Here is a 23,392-nt window from a genome sequence, read left to right on the forward strand (position 1 = left end):
GCTTCAGTAAGTGCGACCACATCCCACACATGTTCACCTCAGTGTGAGCATGTGAGCATGGACAGGTGAAGTAACATGCTGAATGATTACCACAAACCGTATAAACAAACACAACCCTGGGAAATGTGGCATGTCATGAACAGTACCTTTGAAAAGCCTTAGCAGTCATAAGCTATCGGTCGTGCTTATTGGCAAAGGTTGACCAATTAACGCCCCGACGTTAGGCCCAGATCACTGGCTCTCTGCTCGGTGGTGGGGTGTGAAATGTGCAATAAATCCAGGGCAGAGCCCACAGCACATACGGGTGGCACAGAGGCCTGGCACGAAGCTCCTTCGCACATCGATGCATAGCAAAGTAGGGTGTGCGGTGTTCGACAGACTGAAGAGGTGAAATAAAGACTCACACTATTTGCTGCCCCCAGGTTGGGCCTTTGTGCTCAGAAGTGTATTCTTTAAAAAAACATCAAACATTAAATGGTAAGTTTCCTTTCAGTGCTCTTTAGGAGGCAGGTCAGAACAACGAAATACTGTATCATCTCATTGATCCTCAGTGTGTTCTCAGTGAAGTGTCCTCAAACAATCACTTATTAGATAGCAGCTGTAGGTCAGGAGGTCACAGGACCCTCTTGTTCCCTGATAAGAACTCTGTCCCTTTAAGGCTATCTGCAGGTACATGTAGATTGAAAAGTTTAAAAGGTTAAAGTTGTATAAAAGGTCGCTGAGATCTAAATACTGTCAGTTTTTTAAAGTATAAAGGAGAAAATCATAGCAGTTGAACTCAATATTTTTCTCCAAAAATATATTTCTAATGGGCTTAGGGACATGAAATTCATATCAAATTTCGGTTAAAAAAAAAAAAAAAAAAGAAAGAAAGAAAGAAAAATAAATAACTCCATTAACACAAATTAGTCCATGATTTAGGTTGTGTAACTATTTGAAATGACACCAGTTAAGGATATGGAACACATGAGCAAAAGGAGATGCAAAAGTGGCATCCAATGCTGAGGAAATAATAATCTGCAGGTATTTAGAAAACAGTCATGCTTCCTATTAGTTCAAATGAATATCAGCTATTTACCCCCAACCTGATCTCACAAGAAGCACCTCATGACGGGTAAAAGCAAAGAGATCAAGACCTTTACACCCTTATCAACGCAAAACATACAGATGATTACGGACATATTCCTAAACTTACAAATTTTCCAGTGCTCAACAATGTGGCTAAAATTCGAAAGTGGGAACAACATTTTTTTTTTTTCCCACAGCTGCAATCAGGCGCTCCTCGCAAGATTTCTAAAAGAGGAGTCAAAAGAATAATCAGAGGATTTTTTCCAAACACCGAGGAGCACTTGTAGCACTCGCACTCAGCCGCAATAATCTGCATGGCCCCACCGCACAAGCCTCCACTGCTAAAACGTGAAAATGTGTTTAAGGTTCTTCAGCAGAACATTGGGACATGTCAATGAAATCCCAGGAGAATATAGGCTGGTCAGTCGAGAGCAAACTTGAACTCTTTGAATGTCATTCTGCACACTTTGTTTGGAGGAGGAATGGCACCTAAGATAAATTCAAAAAGTACCAGTGAAGTTCGGAGGTCAGAACATCATGATGTGGGACCTTCTCTTAGCAAAGGCCTGTTGTGGACTTGATGAAATTGGAGGACTGGCAAATGGAGAAATGTCCCGAGACATACTTTATAAGCCTCCCTACTGAAGCAACTAAGTCTACTAAGTTTGATGTGAACTTCAAGTGAATAGTTCCAAAAAAGGTTAGCACGTTCAATGCTTATTCTTCCTGCTGTATTTGCCACAGCATGTCCTACTAATGAGATTACTTTTGGTATCACCAATGCATCTAATCATAGATTTTTTTTAAATGAAATTAAACATAAACCTGCTCTTCTTGTGTTGTGGAGGCTTTGTGAATCCCCACATGTCCATCTGCCGTCGGACATGTTAGCAGCTCACACTTGACCTTGATTTTCACTGATTTGTGACCTCCAGCTCTGTTTCGTATCGGACAGATCCTGGTCTAATGAGCAGAGCGTCCGCTAACAGATTTGGCAGCGAAAAAAGGGCACACGGCCTCTCTTGACTAACACCTTTAAGCGTCACATTATTGACACTTGGTAACATGACGCTAGATGTAAATTTGACTGAGTGACCGAAAGGACTATGTAGGGTGTGAAGGTTGTCTATAATGCCAATGGCACCTCATTTTTAATTTGGCTGACTAGCGGGGTCTTTTAGAAGAGCTTGACCTGAAGTCCCCACCTCTTCCTCCTCCTTTCCCCTGGAATAAGAATTGTGTCCAAATTACTCGGTAGCGATAGGATGCAAATGAATGCCGGGGGTTGTTGTACTTAAGTCCCACCAAGGTCAAGCATCTAGCTGTCAAATCGTGTTTAGGACTAATCATTTATGTGCTTGTACCACTTAGTTCTTGTTGACATATTTTCTATGTGTTTGTCAAACACCTTCCTGGGTAACTTGGACATAATGTCCTGACTTTGAATCCACCATTGTTTTTTTTTTTTTTTGGTTGAGTGTTAAAAGCATCCATTAAGAGTTTCATTGTTCGCATGCGTATGTTTAGCTCTTAAGATTTTTGACCTCCTAGTGGTTTCTTCATCACTTTTTCACAAAGATTAAAGCATTGTAAGCCTAAAGAATTGTGTTTAAAGGTAAGAAATCATAGATTAATGAAAATGCTTTTTATCGTTTTTTTAAGGATTGCTCATAGCATTAAGTGCACATTGTTAAATAGAAACATGGAGTTTCTTATAAAATATTTTTAATTTTTCATGTATTATTTTGCCTGTTGACAGATGATACACCGTAAACTCCTGTAACCAGATTATTCAAGCCTGTACCGCTAACCCTTTGGGGTATGTAACCAAATTCTCAGGTTTACAAACATAATCGCTCTAAACATCTTTTCATGGAGCCACATTAGCCCGCCACAATCATAAAACCGGTGCGAAGAATGAGGAAATAAGGAAGGCTGCAGAAAATATGTCGGGGTCCCTTCCCTTTTTGCTTAGAAAACAAGTCTGTGTTTGGAGGAAGCTTAGAAGTGGAACAGGCTTTGGTGCGACCCTGTGATGTAATTAGCCTGCGGCATTTGAACAACACTGCCTGTAGATGCAAACTTGTGTCAAAAGTCCCAAGGTGACAATAACTGAATAATGCTTTGCTCGAAAAACTTCATTCTGATGGAAATATAATAGTGTTTTAATATTGCTACACTGCTAAGAACAAATCCTTTCTGTGTGTGTTTTGTTAGACTACTGTTTTATACTCTTTAGATGTAATCACAATGAGGCAAACTATATTTATGTTAAACTGTGAATGTGGTTGTGTTGTCTGTGTTCTGATAGGGAAGTGCCAATATAAAGCATATAAGAAAGTAGAGTTGCATTGCCTGTATTTTCATAAAAAAAAGCAACTGAATATCTTTCTTTTGAACAAGTAGATGAATATCCAGTCAAGAATCAGGGTAAATACTCAAATATTGACAAAAGTGTTTAAAAAAAAAGTGAGTTTGTGTGCATAATGTTTTTTTTCTTTCTCTTTTACTAGACTACCATCACCATGGCCATGGTCAGGGACTTCTCGCTAGTCTGCCAGAGCCCTGACGCACCGTGTATGAAAGCGGCAGGTTGCGGAGTTCAAGTCCTTCGAAATGTGAATTGAAACAGCTGCCTCTAATCACTAGCACAAGCTGGGCTTAAGGGCCTCTCAGTTTCACCCCTCATCTGCCTGGAATTTTGAATTTCCTGAGCGGAGATCAAATGGCAGCCCGAGTCAGTGAGACCTTTGATACAGGGACACCCATCTCGCGAGGGCCTTCTGCATTGGGATTTACGCTTGACAACACACTTGGTGTCACGTCCTATTCCTACAGACGCTCCGCAACCCCTGAAAACATTGGACCCCTTTGACGGCACAGCAGAGCCGACCCCCTCCTAAATCCCCCCCATGAAGTACCCGGCGGCTATTTATTAAATTTGTTGTGCCCACCCTGGTATGGTTTCAGTAGGCCACTTAGTTTTGCATAGCATCCTGGCTTTTTCAATTATGTGGTTCATTTCACCTGCTTGTGTTCCTTTACCCCCTGGATCAAGGGCAACGGAGATCACGTTTAATTATTTCAAAATAGGGAGTCTGAAGTTGGGCCCCACAGATCTATAACATCAAGCTTCCCTATCTATTGCCCACATCACCACTACTTTAACTAAGCAGCATTTAGACCGTTAGAAAAAGAAAGTCTTTCCGCTGCCTCCGAACAGCTTATTACTTGTGTCAATAAGAAAATTTGTCTACCTAACAGGAGGGTAAATATAAGGGCACAGTATGGGATTTCCAGAATTCCTTGCTTGTTGAGTCTCATATGGAGCACATTAGTGTCCTGTTTGATTGACGGCAGCTCCTGTGTATAGCCAAAAAGAGAAGTATAGAGATATAGGAGATTATTATATCCAAGGTAATGCGTATGGGCTGTCCACAGCAGGCGTGAAGATGCTATCTGGAGCTGCTGTGGCTTGTATGGATTAGAGTACGTTAGGGGGCCTGCTCCACTAGGCAACGCCTTTGTATCCATCTATGTGAGTATTTGTTTTGTCTCCTATGTGTGCAGAAAAGAAGGTGGGACATTTTTAATCAGACAATTAGACACTTTATTTCCTTCCAATAGGAAGACAAATATTGACACCGCAATGACATGTAATGTCACTTTTTTAATACATCAAATTCCCCATGAGAGGTTTTCCTTTCAATGTTAGACTTACTATTGGAGTGCTGCTGTTTGACTCACACTATAGGTTAAAAAGGCTTTGCAGTATTTATTTCTGAAAGAGTTTAAAATTTCTAGTACTTTTCAAGTTATCTATGTACCCAAAGGTAAAGTACCCTTGTAAAATGCATTGTAAAAAAAAATCGTTCCCATGTGTCAGGAATCCCAGGTTTTATGGCCCAAAAGAAACAACGTTTCCATCTGAAGAAAATGAAAATAGGGTTGTTAATTGAAAGACAAACAGAAATCTAGACAATGTTAACGTGTTTGAAAGGTGTTTGAGGCTGTTTAAATTACCTAATCAAGTCGTCTTTTTTTAAGGCTGAATTTGGAGTATAGGCTAAAAATGTTTGTTTTATATATTTTTCAAAGTACATTTAATTACACGAGGAACAAGAGCGGAAGGAAATACAACAAGGCATACGTTCATATCAATAATCTGAAAGAAACAAAACAAACAAACACAGCTGTGCTTGTATCAGTTAAAACAAGATGTAAAGATGCAATCCAGGATGAAACGTGATAATTAAATCTTACAAAATTTACCACAACAAAAAGCTTAGGGATAACTAAGGAAAAGATATGTATTCCACCATTACACACAATAATAAAAAAAAATGCATTTATGCAAAAAGAAATGAACTGTGATTTTATTAAAAGAAACTTCAGTTCTCAAAAAAAAAAAATATATATATATAGAGAGAGAGAGTTAAATTAACACAGGGGCCAAGCTGAGAGAAAAAGTCAATTGATGTCCACTGTTTGGAGTAGAATATGAAGCCAGATTTTTTTGCATGTCTGTGCAGCACGTTTCCGTTCTGACATCTGTCACAGAGCAAACAACAGCCTAACCCTCACCTTATAATTGTTGGCATTTGGGTGATACACAACCAGCTCTCATTGTCCAGATGTGAGACATAAAGTGCAGCTAAAGGGGTGTCCTTTTTAACAGAAAATCCTTGATGGAGGGTCCTACATGTTTTAGAAAAACCTCTTTAAAAAATCCTTAGGTTTTTGGATGTAACGTGACAAAATGTTGAGTTCGTCAAGGGTTATGAATAATTGTACAACGCACTCTAGGTTTAAACACTTGGTCAGTAAGAAAGTAGGACAAAAAATAATATAGAATAAAACAGGCAGATTAAACAAAAATCCACCTTTCAGTAAGAGGATTAGTGTGTGTTAAAAAAGGAACAGCTTATGACACAAAGAATAGTGCTGCTTCTGCCAAACTGATGGCAGTTTCTCTATAAGTTTGGGTTCATGTTGGTGTCAGTGGAACTGGCAAACTGGCATAATTCATCATTTTCCTGTTGAGAAAAGAAAAATTAGCCACATAATGCACGTGTATGACAAATGTTGGCTCGACAAGTCGAGTCACCAGATCTCCATTGGATTAAGATGCATCCCACTTGCTGAAGACAGGACGTAGGCTGCAGGTCCCTCGGTGATAACGAAGGATTGAACATAAATAAAGGCTGCATATTTCCTCTGTTTTTATGTTGGCATTTACAATAATTTTTGAAGACAAAAAAAAAATTTGTTTTTCACCCTATAGCTGCATAGTTTTAAAGTGCAGAAAACAAATAGCTCACATTGTACTAAGTTCTACAATAATAAAAATTACTATTGTTTCATGGGAGTTAAACATCTTGAATAGGTTTGTGCTTCAGGAACTCGTTCTTCTAAGGCTCTCCCATCGCTAAAATAATTTGTTCCCACAGCTTTCGAGGCTCCACAGTAATCCAGCTGGCTTTTTGTGGCCCAAAATCATTGTTTGGTCGGGTAAAAAAAAAAAAAAAGCGTACATGTCTGTGTTTTTATTTTTTTTATTTTTTTTGTGGTGGTCAATTAAATTGTTTCATGGTTGGATCCACAGGGGAGATTAAAACGCTGGGACCCCACTGGACAGCTTCCTGGCATAGTAATTTATTCCTCTCAGCGTGTGGCAGAAGAAATGCTATATAGAAAACCGAGGAACCGTGCTGAATGTTGTGGGCAGAGCTTCTATTCCCGACATGAATTTTACTAAACCTGTTAATTACATAACTCGTACAGGGAAAGTGGATTGGGAAATGGAGGCTGCACGGTGACCACGTCCTGACCCTGGAGTGTGGGACCCCAACTGACCTCCAGATTAGGGTTCAAGCAGTCAATTGCAGGTCACTGGCAGGGGTAGCGGGTAGGGGGTGATTGACTCGTACTGTGGGACTATGTGCCAGAGGGTGCAGATAAGCTTATGCAAGTGTGAAGGCTGCTAGGGGATGAAGCCACTGATCACTAATTAATGCTCTGAAAAACGGACCTGCAGGTCACCCAATGGCAAACAAATATTTCTTACCTCATATCTGATTGACACGTGAAAAGCAGGCACAGTATCTACAATTTAACATTGAGTTTGCATTGACTTTGTTTGCTATTTGGCAATACACCAGCTGCATTCTTATTCTTTTCTTTAACTGTCCCTCCCTCTCGCCCTCTTCTATCTCTGTTATCGTTCTATCCTTCCTGCCATCCATCTGTCTCCCCTGTCTTAACCACCAGGCTGGCTATCTATCCTTCTAATGAGCTCCATGGACACCTCTAAAGAGTTGTCAAACACTCCTCACACAACCATCACTTTTACTCAGCTCAGGCTCAGGTATAAACAGCAGCATCCCCGTGGCAACCGGCTGGAGGAGTGAGCACAGGAAGAAGTGTAGCCTGAACTGACTTAGCACTGAAATTCATCTTAGTTGACTAGATCATTGGTGGGATCAAACAAGTCAGCCGCGGGTGCAAAAGAATGACTTCTAGCGAGTCAGGCCATGTATTAATCCCTGAAAGACTGTACTGCTCCAAAAAAAAAATGAAACTTGAGAGTCTCACATTGGGTAAACTGGGCAAATGTCCACTGTGGTCTTTGTTTTCAGTATGAAATTAAATTATAACTTAACGTGAAGTCATTGTGCCTTGCAAAAATATTCATACCTCTTATGTTTTTTACACATTCTACTAGGATTCGACGATAGAACGTGAGGGATTTTATTGGGATTATATGCAACACACAACCACAAATTAGTGAATTTGTGAAGTAGAGAGAAAATGGTTCCACAAATAACGGCAATTTGGATTCACTCCCACAGTCAAAACTTTGTAGAATCACTCGTTGAATTTATGGCTGCAAGTCTTTTGGGGGATATCTATACTATGCTCAGTTTACCATCCTTCTTAGCACATTAATTAAAACTGTCAGAGAGATCAAGAACCACGATTTTTATTGCCGCAGCCTCCCCATGGAATTACTTCTGGACTTTGAGTGAGCCATCCTAAAACAGGGACAGGGTTCTTTTAAATCAACTGTCTTCACCAGCCTCCAGGATCACACAGGTTTCTATCAGTCATCACCAGCTTCCCCTTCTGTACCAAAGAAAAGCATTCCCACAGCATAAGGCTGCCACCATCATGAGCACCTTAAACATACCATGGGGATGGTGGGTTCGGGAAGCTGCGTCAGTTTTTGCCAAAACTGTCCCCACTCCCTTCTTACAAACTTTTACTGTGTCTCCTCCATGGGTTGTGATAACCTATGAACAAGGTTCTCTTATGGTTTCCTGTCAAGAATGGCTTACTTCTTTGTACTCTTCCTGCGCACGCCACAACGGCCAAATTTGTGGTGTGCACAACTAACAGTCGTATTACCAGATTCTTTCACCTGAGCTGGATATCTGCGGCTCTTCCATAGTTCCCAAAAAGTCTGTTTGCTGTTGCATTGAATAATGTTCTCCTTGCCTGGTCTGTCCTTAATGGATATGTAAAGTTTTTGCATAGTTTTCTGACAGTTTTCTGACCTAGCTATGGTTAAATCTCCACAACGTTATCCTTTATTGTATGCCACAAAAGGCTGCAGTGTTCCTTAGTTTTCACTGTGACGTTTGGTTGGCCCAAGAGTCATTTTACTGGGCTTAAATTACATACAGATGGACTACAGTTATCAATCACATGATTTATCCACAATTTTAGTCAGATGTGTCAGAGTAAAGCGAGATGGATCAAATACATAAAGGTATGTTGAAAAAACATGACAAAATGCAACTAGGTTCTAGGAAGATGAAAATTTTTTCAGGGTACTATGCTGAGTGGAAGAGCTTGAACTCTTATATCTATTTTTTGTTTCTTCTGCTGTTTCTAAAATCACATGTCTTAAGCCAAATGAGGAGGACCGGTACTGACAGATGCTAAGAATCATAAATCATCAAAGGTTCAAGCAGGACAGAGAAACGTATTACCTTCAAGCAGTGAGGGTGAGAAACTACAGAGAGCTTTTCCCCGCAATCTCACCTACCACTAATTTTTCCTGCCTTGACCCCTGTGAGGCCAGCTAGTGAACATCACTCACAGCGTCTGTGCAAGCCAAGCACCCAGTTCATCAGAAACACCTTCCATGGCCCCAAACCTGACCCATTCTCTCCTGGGGTCAGCATAACAGACTGCGGGGCCAAAACAGTGGATGAGAAATGGACAAGGGACAGTGGCGTGTGTGTGTGTGTGTGTGTGTGTGTGTGTGTGTGTGTGTGTGTGTGTGTGTGTGTGTGTGTGTGTGTGTGTGTGTGTGTGTGTGTGTAGCTTGCCCAGCTGCATTTAGAATCCATGCTTCACTGTCTATAATGTACATGACTACCATGGGATAGGGGGGCCGGTAGAGGTTACATAAACAGAGAGGAGTGTTATTTAAACTTCCAGGAAATTATGTCCAGGTTTTTTTTTTGTTTTTTTTTTCCAGATCTGGCCCACAACAGCCTGGATCTGCCTCGGTCTTGCACCAGTCTTAACCCATTTCCAGCCCACACAGAGCCTGTGCTACACAGAGGAGCAAAACTGCTTTGCTAATACGGCTGTCAGTGACAGCCCCAGTGGCTAAACTCTGTCAGTCTACACCTCTGAGTCCACCTCCACAGATGGTCCAGCAGTACTTAAGAATTCACCCCCAGGGTTTTACTGCTCTGTTGTATGGAGGACTGTCACAGCACTGGGAGCATGTGGTTTAGATATGGGAACAGCATCCTCCAAGAGCTCTCATGGCTTTGGCACAATGAGACGTCTCCACCCCCAGTGAAAGACAAGACAGCTAGACGTGGCCTCTTTTATGGCAGGACGCAACCTACCAGCTCGAAGAAGATGAAGATGCTGAAACACAACTGAGTGTTGTCAGTTTTAAGCTTTTTTTTTAATGTTTTAACTTTCCCCCCCCCCCTCCACAGATTTTCCGGCTCCTTGTGTCAGATTTGATACTAATGTGGATTCAGTTTCCTTGTCAGGCAACAAGCCAATCAGAGAATTGTGATTTACTATACTGTCCTGCATCCCCCAAAAAGTTCCTGTTACGTCTCTTTCAACAGCCACTTCGTTTAAACTAAGGGGAAAAAACACAAATCACAATCCCTCCCATAGAAATTAAAGTGAGGAGAGTGGGTGTAATAAGCACCCTAGGCATGTCACACTTCTGAGACAACTGTACTCATCCAATGTCAGTGTTTTTATGCTTTGTGGTGACTTAAACTCAACAAGGGTTTTTAGATAAACTACAGTCCTCGAGGTCAAATCACATAATTGCACATGTCTTGAACTTGTTTTAGTGTTTGTCAAATTGCATGCTTGGAGAAATAAGTGATGAACTCGCTGATGGCATCTGGACGGACGCCAGCGTGAGTCACAAGCAAGGAGAGGAATTGAGTTTAAGGGTGAGGGGGCGAGGGGGCGAGGACAAGGAGAGCAGGGCTTCACTTATGAGTAGTTCTGTCCTAGCAGGTCTCCGGCTCAAAACCCAACTGAGATGAATTTAAATAGGCGTGATCTGCTTTGCAACGTCCTGAGGCACTGATCAAAGTAAATGTGCCAAATTTACACAGTATGCAAGCACCCAAAAGATGCTGTCGATGGAAAGTAAAAGGGAAACTTTATTGTTATTGAATCTAACTCACTAAAAAGATTTTCTACTCTTGTATGACAAAGTAAGCAATACCTTACCTTTATATATATATATATATATATATATATATATATATATATATATATATATATATATATATATATATATATATATGTATACATAGTGACCATAGATAGAAAAAACATAGGGTGGAAAGCCAATACAACCGTTCAGTAATAAATAATGGAGCAGTGTAATACACGGCAATTGTTTGAACATTGACCCACATATGTTTCACTCTGATTTTATGTGATAGACCATAAAGCAATGTATGATAGTGAAGTAGAAGAAGAAGAACACATTTGTTCAGTTGTTTTTTTTTCAAATCTAAATCTGAGAAATGTTCGTGTATTTGTATTCAGCCCCATTAACTCTTAAACCCCAACATAAATGTTTACATGTAATTCAGTTCAAGCTGTTCGGTTTAGGCCCAAAAGATTTGCAGGAAAACATTAATGAACAAACGGCATCATGAAGACTAGAAAACACGCCAGATATGTAAAAAAAAATACAGTTAAGATAACAGTTAATGAGTTAAGATAAGACATTCCTATATTGTCCCACCATGTTGAGATTCAGGGGTATATGTAAGTAGGAAGGTATATGTAACAAAGTCACCGGCTCATCTCACGGTGCAACATTCAACCTGCATCCGGGCAGGCAGCAATCACAATAAACGGCGTAGCAGTCATGACAGGCAACCTATAAGTCAAGCACTCATCAGTTTTGTCCTTTATGAAAGGGAGGCAAAGAACAAAAACGTTGCTGTAAGAAAGCCAAAAGCTGTTGTGTTTAAAGTCTATTATCTGTCTCTGTCTTTTCTTCTGCATGCATCTGAAACTGTGCAATAAAGTGAATTTGATGCTTGATGTCAGAGCACTCCTCACCTGTTCAACCTTGCTATTGTACATTAATCAGATTACCACTGATTCCTCTCATTGGCTGGCTTTAATTTGCTTGATTCAGGAGATCAGAAAGGTTGCAGTTAGTGACGCTCTTTTTTTCTTATTATTATTTTGTTTTTATTTTACATTTGCCTGTACCAAAGCTGAACTGCTTCTCTCGGCGCAGCTTTGCCTCCCTGTGCCTATTTCCCACACCCGTTGACCTTTTATTCCCCTCATACATGTCCTCTGCACAGAAGTGCTTCCCATGTTCAGCGTGATCAATACAAAGGGCAACGACCTTGCACACAAAGTCTCCCGCTGACTAAAAGGCAGAGATTAAATGCTGGGTGTACCACATGTCGGGGTGCGAGTGCTTGTTCGTGGCTTTGTTGGCGGGCTCCTTGCATGTCTAAAATTGATATGTCCATGAGCGACCTACAAAAAGAGCATCTCATTCTAGGACTTGTAAATAAATATTGAGCTGTGAGATGCAACCTGAAGAAGCTCCGAGTTCATGACCTCAGTCTGTGTCGCAGCAAAAGGTCCCTGCAGGTCACACTCACAGGGATGTATTTGCTGTCTTTTAAAGGAGGCGGAAAGGAGGGACTGAGTGGAATGAAAGAGGGGATTAACAACGACGGGCAGCCCTGCTTCTTGCTGGACCATATAGTTACTCCCAATATCGAGCTGATTGAAATACTAAGTCTAATAGAATATCTAAATATTATCTAAACAGATGTTTATTTTCTGGACACTGCTTTCCTCTGAAGAATAAGGTCTGATTCAAGAGAACAATGTACTAAATAAAGGTGAACAACGGCAGAAACGATCCATCAGTCTAAGAATAAAGAAATTGCATAGTTTTAATTATTTTAGCGCTCTTTTCTTGAGCGGCTGAGGATATTTAAACTTCAATATAAAAAATGGAAGTACACATCAAGAGGTAAGAGTCACAGCTATAGTGATTTAGTCAGATAGACAAAGATATTACAAATTTTGAAAAGCTTAGATTGTGGACATTTTATGCAACATTTAATTTGGCGTAGGACATCAAAGTATACCTAAATGGAACGGCTCCTACTGGGTGTAGGATGTTTTCTAGCATAATTTTCAAAGAGCCAGTTGCAAGACAAACATGTCAAATGATCCCAGAGGTTAATGCAATTTGAGAATGATATCTGCTCCATCTGATGCAACCCTTATCAGTTTTCAGTTTTGTTGACAGAGATCAAGAAAGACTCACATGTCCTTGTAGTATTTGTATCGAGCATCCAGGTTTTTAAAATGAGATCTATTTTGGCTACTGTCACACATTTTTTTTGAAAACTTTGCACTGAACAATGCTGTTTTTTATTACATGACAAACTTAAAGTGAAGGCAAATAGCTCTGACGTCATTTTATGGCACTCTGTTCAGGGTGAAGGAAGGATTTATACTGGGTTCTTTAGGGACAAACTGAATATTTGATGCAGAAAGAGCTGCAACATTTTCCCTTAAAGTTTGCTGTCTGATGAGTGTCGGTGAATGTGCTGGTAGGAGAGGCGCACTTCAGCTGCAGCCCAAATGTGGGACGTTTTTGCCGTCTTTGTAAGGACTCCTACTGGTATTATAGGCATATATGTCTCCCTTCGCTTTAAACTTGACCATCCCTTCTTCTGTTTTGCTTTATATGTAAGAATAGTGGCTGAAGATTTGAGCCTTTAGTTAATGTTTTAACAGATTTTAACCAAATTAAAAGACATGGCAGCATTTCTCCTCGAGGGGCTTAATAGAAATCAAAATAATCTTTTTTTTTTTTTGTTGTTGCTACTTTGTTAACACAAAGACACGGAATAATTTGTAGGCACATCTTGTAAAGCTAGTTGACAAACCCTCAAAAACCTTTTTATTGTTGTTGCTGGAGCAAGATTTTAGCCAAACAAGCAAAACTTCAATTTGAGTACACTTGTTCGGTGGGGAAAATGTTTACCACCTTAAAAAAAAACTAATTGTTTAAATCCCGGGTGGCACTATCATTGGTTCTCTGCCACTTCGCCCAACCCCATTTTGCTGACAGGACAGCTAAGTCTTTTCTTAGAACATTTCACAAAGACGGCCTGCAAAGCTTGAGCATTCCTTGTTGCGCTATCCCTCTTGATGCTCTAGATTACTCACTAACTAAATCTTCTCTTCAGCTCTCCTCACAAGTAATTCTATTGGACGTAGAACTAGAGGCCAGGGTCATAGAAAAATATGAATTTGTGACAGGTGAACCTTGTTTGTGTAGATTTTCAACCAAATATTATGAGTCATTGTCATGTGCAAATGCAACCCATTTTCAGTTCTCTTGCAGATTTCCACTAACCTGAGAAAAGTTTACCAAACTCTGTGTTTCTGTTTGATATTTGTTAAATAAATGGATCTTTGTGTCACATCATCTTTATATGGAATGTGGGATAATTACTAATTAGTTCCTGGAAACTCAGATCAGCTTAAATAAATAACGTTTGAATTAAAAAAAAAATTCTTGAGTCACGTTTATTTCAAACAAGGGTGCTAACAGTTGCTTTACTGGTCATTGTGATATTCTTAACATCAGACATTTTTGCTTCAAACTGAAGAAATGTAAGTGAAATAAAAGTTGGATTTTTCACTGCGAGATTAGTCAACTGCAAGAAAGATGAATTCATTTTAAGGGTTTTTAAAAAAATATTTAATAACGGTGCCAGAATGTTCATCTTCATCTGTAAATGCACTCAAATTTTCAAGATGTACATTCATAATTTTACTTCAAAATAACACAAGACAAAAAAAAAAATATTCTCCTATCACCACTGTTTTCCTCAATCTCTCCTCTCCAAGAGTTTTTGTTCCCACTCAATTGATTCACTGAGGGTCACAGGCCCCTCTGCTGGACTTATCAAATGTCAAATTGCTGTACGGACAAACACACACACACACACACACACACACACACACACACACACATGCACACACACTCACACACACAGAAACTTACTCATGCAGACCACAGTCTGGACATTTCTTAGCATAACTCCTCAGCAAAGCTTTCCACAGGAGGTCCGGTTTGTCATCACATGCGTTTACAAAGAGATAAACCACAAAACCACTGAAACAGTTGCACTGCCAAACATTCTTCCCCTATCTCTCTGCAACTCCACCACAGACACACACGTTTTTCCCCTTTTGCTTGCCCTCTGTAACCCAACATACGCACTTCCAACTCCCACCTCTCTTGTCACCTCCCATCTCCCAGACCAAGGTCAGCTGTCCAGGCCTGCAGCTCTTGATGTAGAGGCTGTGACCCAACATGGCCACCTCTGTCTCTCCAGAGAGATTAGCACGAGGCAGGGACAGAGAGGCCGAGCTCCATGTGGCTCCATGTTATTCCAGCCACCCTCCACGTCTCAGCTCTCACTCCCAGTTCTGTCTCAGACAACTCCTCACGTCTGCAGAACGGGGACCAGAAAGAGCTGCAAATTGAATATGTCTGGCAGGCAAATCTGTGAAGACTCATGTTGTTGAATGTTAGCAGGAGAAAAGAACATTGTAAGTGTCTATATAATGTCACTGAACCAACATATATAGATGAATGTGCAGACTGAGGTGAAGGTGATTTGTTCTCTAACTGTTCAATTGCATCCAAGTGATTTGTTTCATAATTTTTCACATTTCTGTACAGGTTTTTGGTCAGTCGTGATGCATAGCAACACAGACGTAAATGCTTCCAAGTTGTTGTTGACCTTCCCAATCCTTTGAAGAGTCCCCTCCTTGTTTTCTGAGGTGTGGCCACGAAAGTCAAAAGGTTAAACAAAGTGCGGTGACTGTCAGGGTGAGTGAAAACAACTGGTGCTGGGCTATCAGAATATAATGAAGGCTAATAGGTACATAATGGCTAAAAGTGGGGCTCCACTCGTTGCCAGATGAATCATGGGGGTCGGAGAGGACGGCGTGGCCATACCTTTGCTCTGCAAGGTTTACTGCTTTAGTTTTAACATCCACAGTGAGGCGTATGGACAATGATACATGATGGACATATTTTATTCATAAATATCTGAAAATTGTGTTGGGCTACTATCTAAATAGAGTCATTTTGTAAGTGTAAATACAGCTGTTCTGTGAAGGCCTCCGAAGTTTCTTGGATAACTTCATGAAGACCAAGGAACACACCAGGTATGTCAGGGATAAACCTGCAGGGAAGTATAAAGTATGGTTTTATAGAGAAAAATACTAAGCTGGGAAAAGGAAAGAGTATGGCACGAATGCACAACCACTGTACCAAGACATGGGGATCCCCCTGAACTGACAAAACAGGTAGGCCCAGAGGCCTATGGTAACTCTGCGGGAGCTGCAGAGAATTGGGTGGCAGAATATGTTGACAGGACAATTACTAGTCATATTTGAAGAATTTGGATTTTGTGGATTTTGTGTAATGTGAATTGGATTTGTAGTGGCTGAAAGGAGGACGGCTGTAATATTCAACAAGACAGTCAAAACCTCATGGTCACACTGGTGCTGGGAATTCCTCTGTGTTTGTACTTTAATCAAACACATTCTTCAACAACCTTACAAGGTGCGGTTAAAGGACTGCTTTTTCAACATACGTGAAGCGGACAGAGTCCATAAAGCCTGTAATGTTACTCTTGACTTATTTATTGAAATATAAAGTCTATCTCGTAGTCCACCTTCCAACTACAAGTATGCTTCTCCCCCAACTCTTCACCGAGGGCAATGGCGCATACTTGTGACATCACTAATCAGTAATTTCAGCTTTATGACTGTTACAAGTGGCAAGATCTGAAAAATAATTTAAAAAAATTGTGGAAAGAATGCCATATAAGGACCTTATGACACAGTAAACATGTAAAAGAAGGTCCTGGTCAGTTTGTCAAAAATGTAACCTTTTGTTCTGCATACAAAACCCTGTGGGTGGTATAAAACCTGCACTGCTCATCACGACCAACACACCATGAAACATGGTGATGGTAGCATCATGTTGTGAGAATGTCTTTTCTTCAGCAGGGACAGGTAAGCTGGTCACGGCTGATGCGTTGATGGATGGAGGTAAATATAGGACGATCCTTGAAGAAAACCTGTTAGAGGCTGCAAAAGACTTGAGACTGGCGCAGAGGATCCTCTTCGAGCAGATCCATGAAGTGCAAAGCTGGTAGAGAAGTAAACCCGACTAACAAAGGATGAAAATGGCACCCTGGGAAATTATGTTCACTAGGTTGTGCAAGGATGTTTTGTATGTGTGTGTTTAGAAGGAATTCACAAATCTGGGTCTCAATGAAAATAGTCCCTTGGCCAATTTGATTTCACTTCTGTCTAAAGATACAATGTTTGTGTCATGAAACCGGCCAACATCCCAAAGGACACTTTGGTTTTGACCATCGAGCCTGTGAAACAAAGAGGATTAGATCAACATTGTGAACCAGGAAGCCCCGGTAATGTTGTTGGGGGAAAGAATATCTCCTCTGTTCAACCAAAATTAAAAACCACAAATAGGAAAATAATTCAGCGTTCTTTGAACAGCAGGTTGACATCACATTTTCCTATGAATACATTACATCGAAAAACACTCACCATCTGTAACACTTTGACCCCCTCCGTAAAGAGTTAACATGTTCTAAATTGATGCAATTGAGCAGAAAGGGTCACAGGATCACATGTTAACGAATGTACGCGGCCCTAGTTCTCAGAGCTCTGTGAAGCGTCCAGCCAACACTTCCCCCTGTGACAGCGCTTGGTCGCTGTGCACTTCTCTCCGAAGACTCCCTCTTGTAAATAAAGCCTGCTTTTGTTGAGGCCCAGTGCGTCAAAAACAGCATCTCCAGAGGGCAAGAGGGATACCGAGGAGCTATGTAGGAGTGGGTGGAGAGAATCGGACGTACGGAGAGGGAAAGTGTTTAGGAGGGGTGGAGGTGGGGGGCGGGGGGGGGGGGGTGGGGGTGGTGAAGGGCAGGGGAACTGACAGAGGTCTGGGTAATTGCAGCACAATGGAGATTGTGTTTGATCTCTGAGGTGTCTGGGCCTATTTAAGTGGGGGTGAATGTGCCAAGTGGAGGAATGCCGTAGTACTGAAAGACCGAGTTTATCAGGAGTTCAGCAAGAGAGAACAAGAGGGGAGGGGCATGGGGATGGAGGAGGAGGGTGAGAGAGCATCGGCTTCAGAGGTTTGCCAGGCTTTTTTTTCCATTATTGGCTAATTATGTCCTAAAAGCCTCTTAGAACTTCACTGTACATACTACCGACACATGTGTGCATTTTGTCATGTGTCTTTCTCTCTCTGTATTTGAATTGAAGTGAGAAAGGCCAGGCTGGCCTGTGGTGCAGTGCAGCAGCAGCAGAAGCCTCCTGATAGCAGGGCTAAACTGCTGGAGAGCAGAGAGTGCCCTCACAGAGCAGAAGGCGCTTTGAACTCTGTCTGTACTCTCTGCTGCAGAGCTTGAACTGGGTTAATCGCTATTAATATTTAACATGCTGCCAAAGTTCCAGCCCAGAAACTGTATCAAAGCCAAGAGCTCCATCCAGCAGAGGGTTTTTTTTTTCTCCACTCCTCTGTACTAAAGCTGGATGGTATAAACACACTGCAACTGCCGGCATGAAACTTGATAATGTTATTTATTTCTGCTAAAATGAAGGTGGAGATTCTTTCCAAGAGCAATCTATTCCTCATTAAGCTTTGTAACTGTATTTCATGTTAGCTTTCTCTCTGTGTGGAGACAAATCAGGATCTGGATGCAATTGTGGCAGCTTGCAGTTGCTAATATGGAGCCTGTGGCTGCAAATATTTTCTATGACTACAGCTTCAAGTGACACGACAATGTATTTATTAGGGATGTGTATCTCTGCTTTGTAGGTGACACGAAACAGAGCTCAATGTACTGCCAAACATTCAGTGCAATAGAAACACAATGCAATAGAAATGCAAGGAGCAATTTCATACTGTTCCATTGGCCACAGATACTTGCTGATTCATCATGCTTTATTCCAGCTAAAGATGATACGATCTGATGCATGACATGATTTAATAAATTAGGATGAAGCAAGGTTATCAGAAGAGCTTAACAAGGTTCCTACACAGGCTAGAAATTTCTTGAAAAGCACAGAAATGCTTAAATCATTTTCTGGGTCTGGACAAGTAAGGGAAAAATAAAATTGAATATGGGAAGATCTCTGGTTTTCCACTTTTTTTTTCTTCCTTCCATTTCCCAGGACAAAAATTATATATTAAATCTAATTATGACAAATAAATGTAATTGATTTTACATAGAGCTGGACAGTGGCATAGTTGTTAGCACTGATGCCTTACTCCCAAAAGGTCCTGGGATCACATCTTGGCCTGGGGTCTGTTTGCCTGGACTTTGTATGTTCTCCCTGTGGGTATGTGGGTTCTCTGTGGTTTATCCAGCTTTCTCACATAGTCCAAAAATCATAATTGTGAGGTCCAGATTGTTCCTAGGTGTGTGTGCATGGTTATTTATTCTGTGTGCCTCTGTGTTGTTGTGTGATGGACCAGCAACATGACGAGGGTGAACCTGCCTCTCGCTCAATGAGGACTGATAATAGACCCCAGCCCCACAATGAATGGATGGAGGTTTTTACAAAGATTTGTATTAAAATTATTTAGCTTTGGTTTGCCATATCAACCAAATTTTCACAGTATTTTCCATTGTTTTTTGAAACATAGAGATAATACAATTTATTCCAATTCAGTTTGTATTTTATATTAAAATGTGCAGCATTTTCTTCAATTGTAAAAGTATGACATTTTCTGGCCCTGGTTAAATTATTACATAAAAAACAACTTTCTTTCATTTAAAAGTATTGTAATAATCCCATTACAATGAGCCTCAGCAGAATTTGAAAAATATGTCATGTGTCTGTCAGTTTTATTTATATTCTGAACACAAATAAATAAGCTAAACTCAAACATATACTCATAAATGGAAACTGTAAACATACTGTCATGTTGGAAAAACTAGCTTCAGTTAAAATAACATTTATTTCAACAAAATAACTTAGCTAATTTAGAATAAAAAAAATATAGACCCAAATAATCCAAAAAAACAGCAGAATACCTTGTTGCAAATCTAAATAGTGCAGGTCCAGGCTAAACCGTGCCTTGACCTAAATAAACAGGTCAACTCCTGTTTATTTAGGGACAACAATTGACCCAAATGATCAGGGTGAATCAAACAGAGCTGAACTAACGAGGTGGGTTTTTGATAAGTGAGATATGGCTCAGTGCCGTGATCTGACCGGAGGTCGTTAAAAGGACTCAGTCAGAACTTTCCCTTGCTCACTGCTTGTCAAGTCAGTGGGTGCCTTGCTGTGTTCTGCACAGTGCAGTGAGCAAGTGCTTTAAAAAGATTTGTCTTACTGACGGACTGATTACACTGAAGTTGGTATCTGATTTACAGCAGAGTCTAAATCACTCCCGGAGTGTAAATTTGCCAAAGGTGCAATTCATTCAAGAAGCACCACTTATAATGAAGTTATAATGAAGTTCTTAAAACAAATCTGATGGCTGTTTTTGGCTCACTTTCTGTGGTTCTATTTCAAACACTCCGGCGTCGCCTCTGACAGACCACACACCTTTCTTCTACTGACATTTTGCTCCAATGCAGGAACAATAGACAAAGAGGAGGTTGCAAAAGTTATTTCGCTAACAAACACTTCCACCTGAAAAGTTGGGGTTTTACTGATGCACTAATAAAAACCGATGCAACTGGATTTTATCCAGCCAAGTCTTCTGTATCCATGAGGTCCTGATGTACGTGCGGCTGTCCGTGAACCTGTATGAATCAGTTAACCCAAATTGTAGTCATTAGTACTTTGACAAAGATAGAAAAGAAACTGATAGAGAGGGGTACTTTGCATTAAATGTGTTGGGAGGATGGGGTTTGCTACGGAACAACTTTAGGTCACCACAGGGTTGCTTTTCTGTAGCCGCTGCTCATCTCTCTGTCTGTTTGTACTGTCAGTTCAACAAACTGGATTATTTCATCAGAGTTCAAGCCTCCATTGCCTCTGCCGCTGCAGTCATTTTCATTCTCTCTCCTCCTCTTTACATCTATCTCTCTCTTTCTATCTCTCCTCTCTCTTCCTCTCTGCTTCCAGCACCAGGACCTCAAACAGCATGGTTAAATACCCAGGCCAATGTGTCGCTCTTCAAAGAGACTCAGGTAGTAGATGTGCTGGCAATGGGCCAGGATCAAAATGAAGAGTTATTGTAGAGCACCGTGGCTGCCTTCACTTGGACCTCAGTTGAACCATATTAAGGGGCCCCAGTAGGGCAAATATCTCCCCGCAAGGCAGCCAAAGTATAGGCCCTAGGTCCCTTTTCAGCCCCTCTGAAAAACCCACTAATTCTACGTAGGGACCCAGTTTTATTTCACTTCATAAATCAGGCCAGCAGAGTGAGGAAGTTCATTTGGCGTTGAAGAGCTTATGTTAGCTTTAGCCTGCATCATAAAGTTCCCCGTCTCTCCGTGCGTCTGCTTGCTAGCAAAAACAACAGAAACCACTGGCTCTTTTTTAAACGGTCGGAATTAACTTTGATTGCTTAAGGTTTAGAAAATGAGTCCATGTTTGTTGCTATAAGTCCTGCTTGATAAAATATTAAGAGCTAGCTGAAGGGGGAGCTTTGTAGAAGACAGAAAGCTGGAAGCAATTTGTGTAGCTACCAAATTAAAGTTATTCAGCACCAAGGGTAATTTAATTACCATTCTTTAAATGTTTGAATGACTTTGACCTTTGGAGCACTCAGAGGTCATGCAGGTGTATTTACTTAAGCTAATTCTGAATCAGTAACATGAAACAAGCTCCCAAATCAAACGGGCCTCCTCCCAGAATATCTGGTTTCCGAGCACCAGCTCTTTTGTGTTTGTAAATTAAATTAATATCCCTCCACCTTGTCATTGGGTCCTTAAGACATTGAAATATGTCTCGAGCCAAGTTTATCCTAGAAAAGCAAGAGACTGCGATGGCGAAAAAGAGTGAGAAAGACATAAATAACCGAGAAAAAAAAAGTTGACAACGTTTCCCAAGATGCACCTCTCAAGGCATTGCTCTTGAATGGAAACAGGTGTGTGTGTGTGATTGTGTGGTGGGTCTTGAGGATTCAGGACTATGTGGCATGTCTACTGCCTAGGTGATTTGGGTCAATGGAGCACATCTGGTACTAGTCACAACAGAGTGAACACGTCCATGGCCATCAGACACCCCACCAGGCAAGTAGGGAGACAAAGAGAAGCAAGGGCAAAGAAACATCTGGGTTCTCTTTCTTTCTTTCTCCCTGTCGCTCTCTCTCTCTCTCTCTCTCTCACACACACACACACACACACACACACACAGACACACAGGTATTTGGGATTCTGTGCTTTTTGGGAGCTGCCTTGATTCCTCCAGGTGCATCTGGACTCGAGTGGAGAAGAACAGGAATGGACGCTGATGTGTGTCTGTGGGTGGTGGTGGAGTGCATGTTTGACTGACAGCATTGAAGCCGAATGTTCCCCGAGCTGGGTGAGCAACTCTGCTGTCAGCCCCACACTCTTTTTTTTTTTTTTGTTTCTTTGTTTCTTCTGAGGGTTCATCATCTGCGTTTTGTGTTTATAATCTTTCTTTATCGGTTGCTATTCTGTGGTGTATCAACAAAGACGACTAAAAGGGAATTTTCAGGTACACCTTGATACATTTGAAGATCATTGAAAATGTTATTTCAGTAATTACCTTTAAACATTTATTGACAGATATTGTTTAGATTTCATACACAAAGTGTAATATATTTCACATGTTTTATTTTGGTTATTACAGATTGCAACTATTCGGTTTTAAATATTAAATAATTTTAAAGCAATTTTAACACCAAAATGTCATGTCATGGTCATGTTACAACATAAACAGTTATGGGGAAGACTTCACTTTTCAGTTGCCCAGTAATTGACACACACAACAATGAGCTAACTGACCACAGAGTGCTGTTTCCATAGGGGAAAATGAAGTAGAAGGAAGAATCGCTTTGGAAAAAGTGCACAAGCAACAGAGATAACCGCAACTTAGAGATAACTGTGCATCAAAAAGCACAATCAGAAGTTCAGGGGAATTTGACAATAAATGCGCTGTGTATATATAAAAATAAATGATAATAAAAATAAAAATAAACAGCCAGAGAAGTAGAGCAGTAAACTACTACTTGTAAAAAAGAGGATCTCACCTACAAGGAAAAGGTGAGATCAGGGGCAGTATGTACACAGGAGTTTTTTGTTTTATTGAATACATACATATCTGTAAACGAATGGAGAGGCACAGAATCCAAGTCTGTGATGTTAAAAAAGAGAAATCAGAACAACCTTCGGTGTGAATATATATATATATATATATATATATATATATATATATATATATATATATATGTGTGTGTGTGTGTGTACTTTATGTATATATACTTTATGTATACATATATTTTAAAGTATATTATGTATATATACTTTATCTTTTTCTTGGAAACACTGAAGATATGACACTTTGACAGAATGTAAAGTAGTCAGTGTACATCTGTATAACAGTGTAAATTAGCTGTCCTCTCGATATAACTGAACATAGAGCCAAATAATGTCTGAATCGCTGAAAATAAATATGAGTACACCCTAAGTAAAAATGTCCAAATTGTGGCCAAAATGTCAATATTTTGTGTGGCCACCATCATTTTCCAGCCCATCCTTAAGTCTCTTTGGCA

This window comes from Fundulus heteroclitus, chromosome 12, assembly GCF_011125445.2.
Source record: "Fundulus heteroclitus isolate FHET01 chromosome 12, MU-UCD_Fhet_4.1, whole genome shotgun sequence".
NCBI classification, from domain to species: Eukaryota; Metazoa; Chordata; class Actinopteri; order Cyprinodontiformes; family Fundulidae; genus Fundulus; species Fundulus heteroclitus.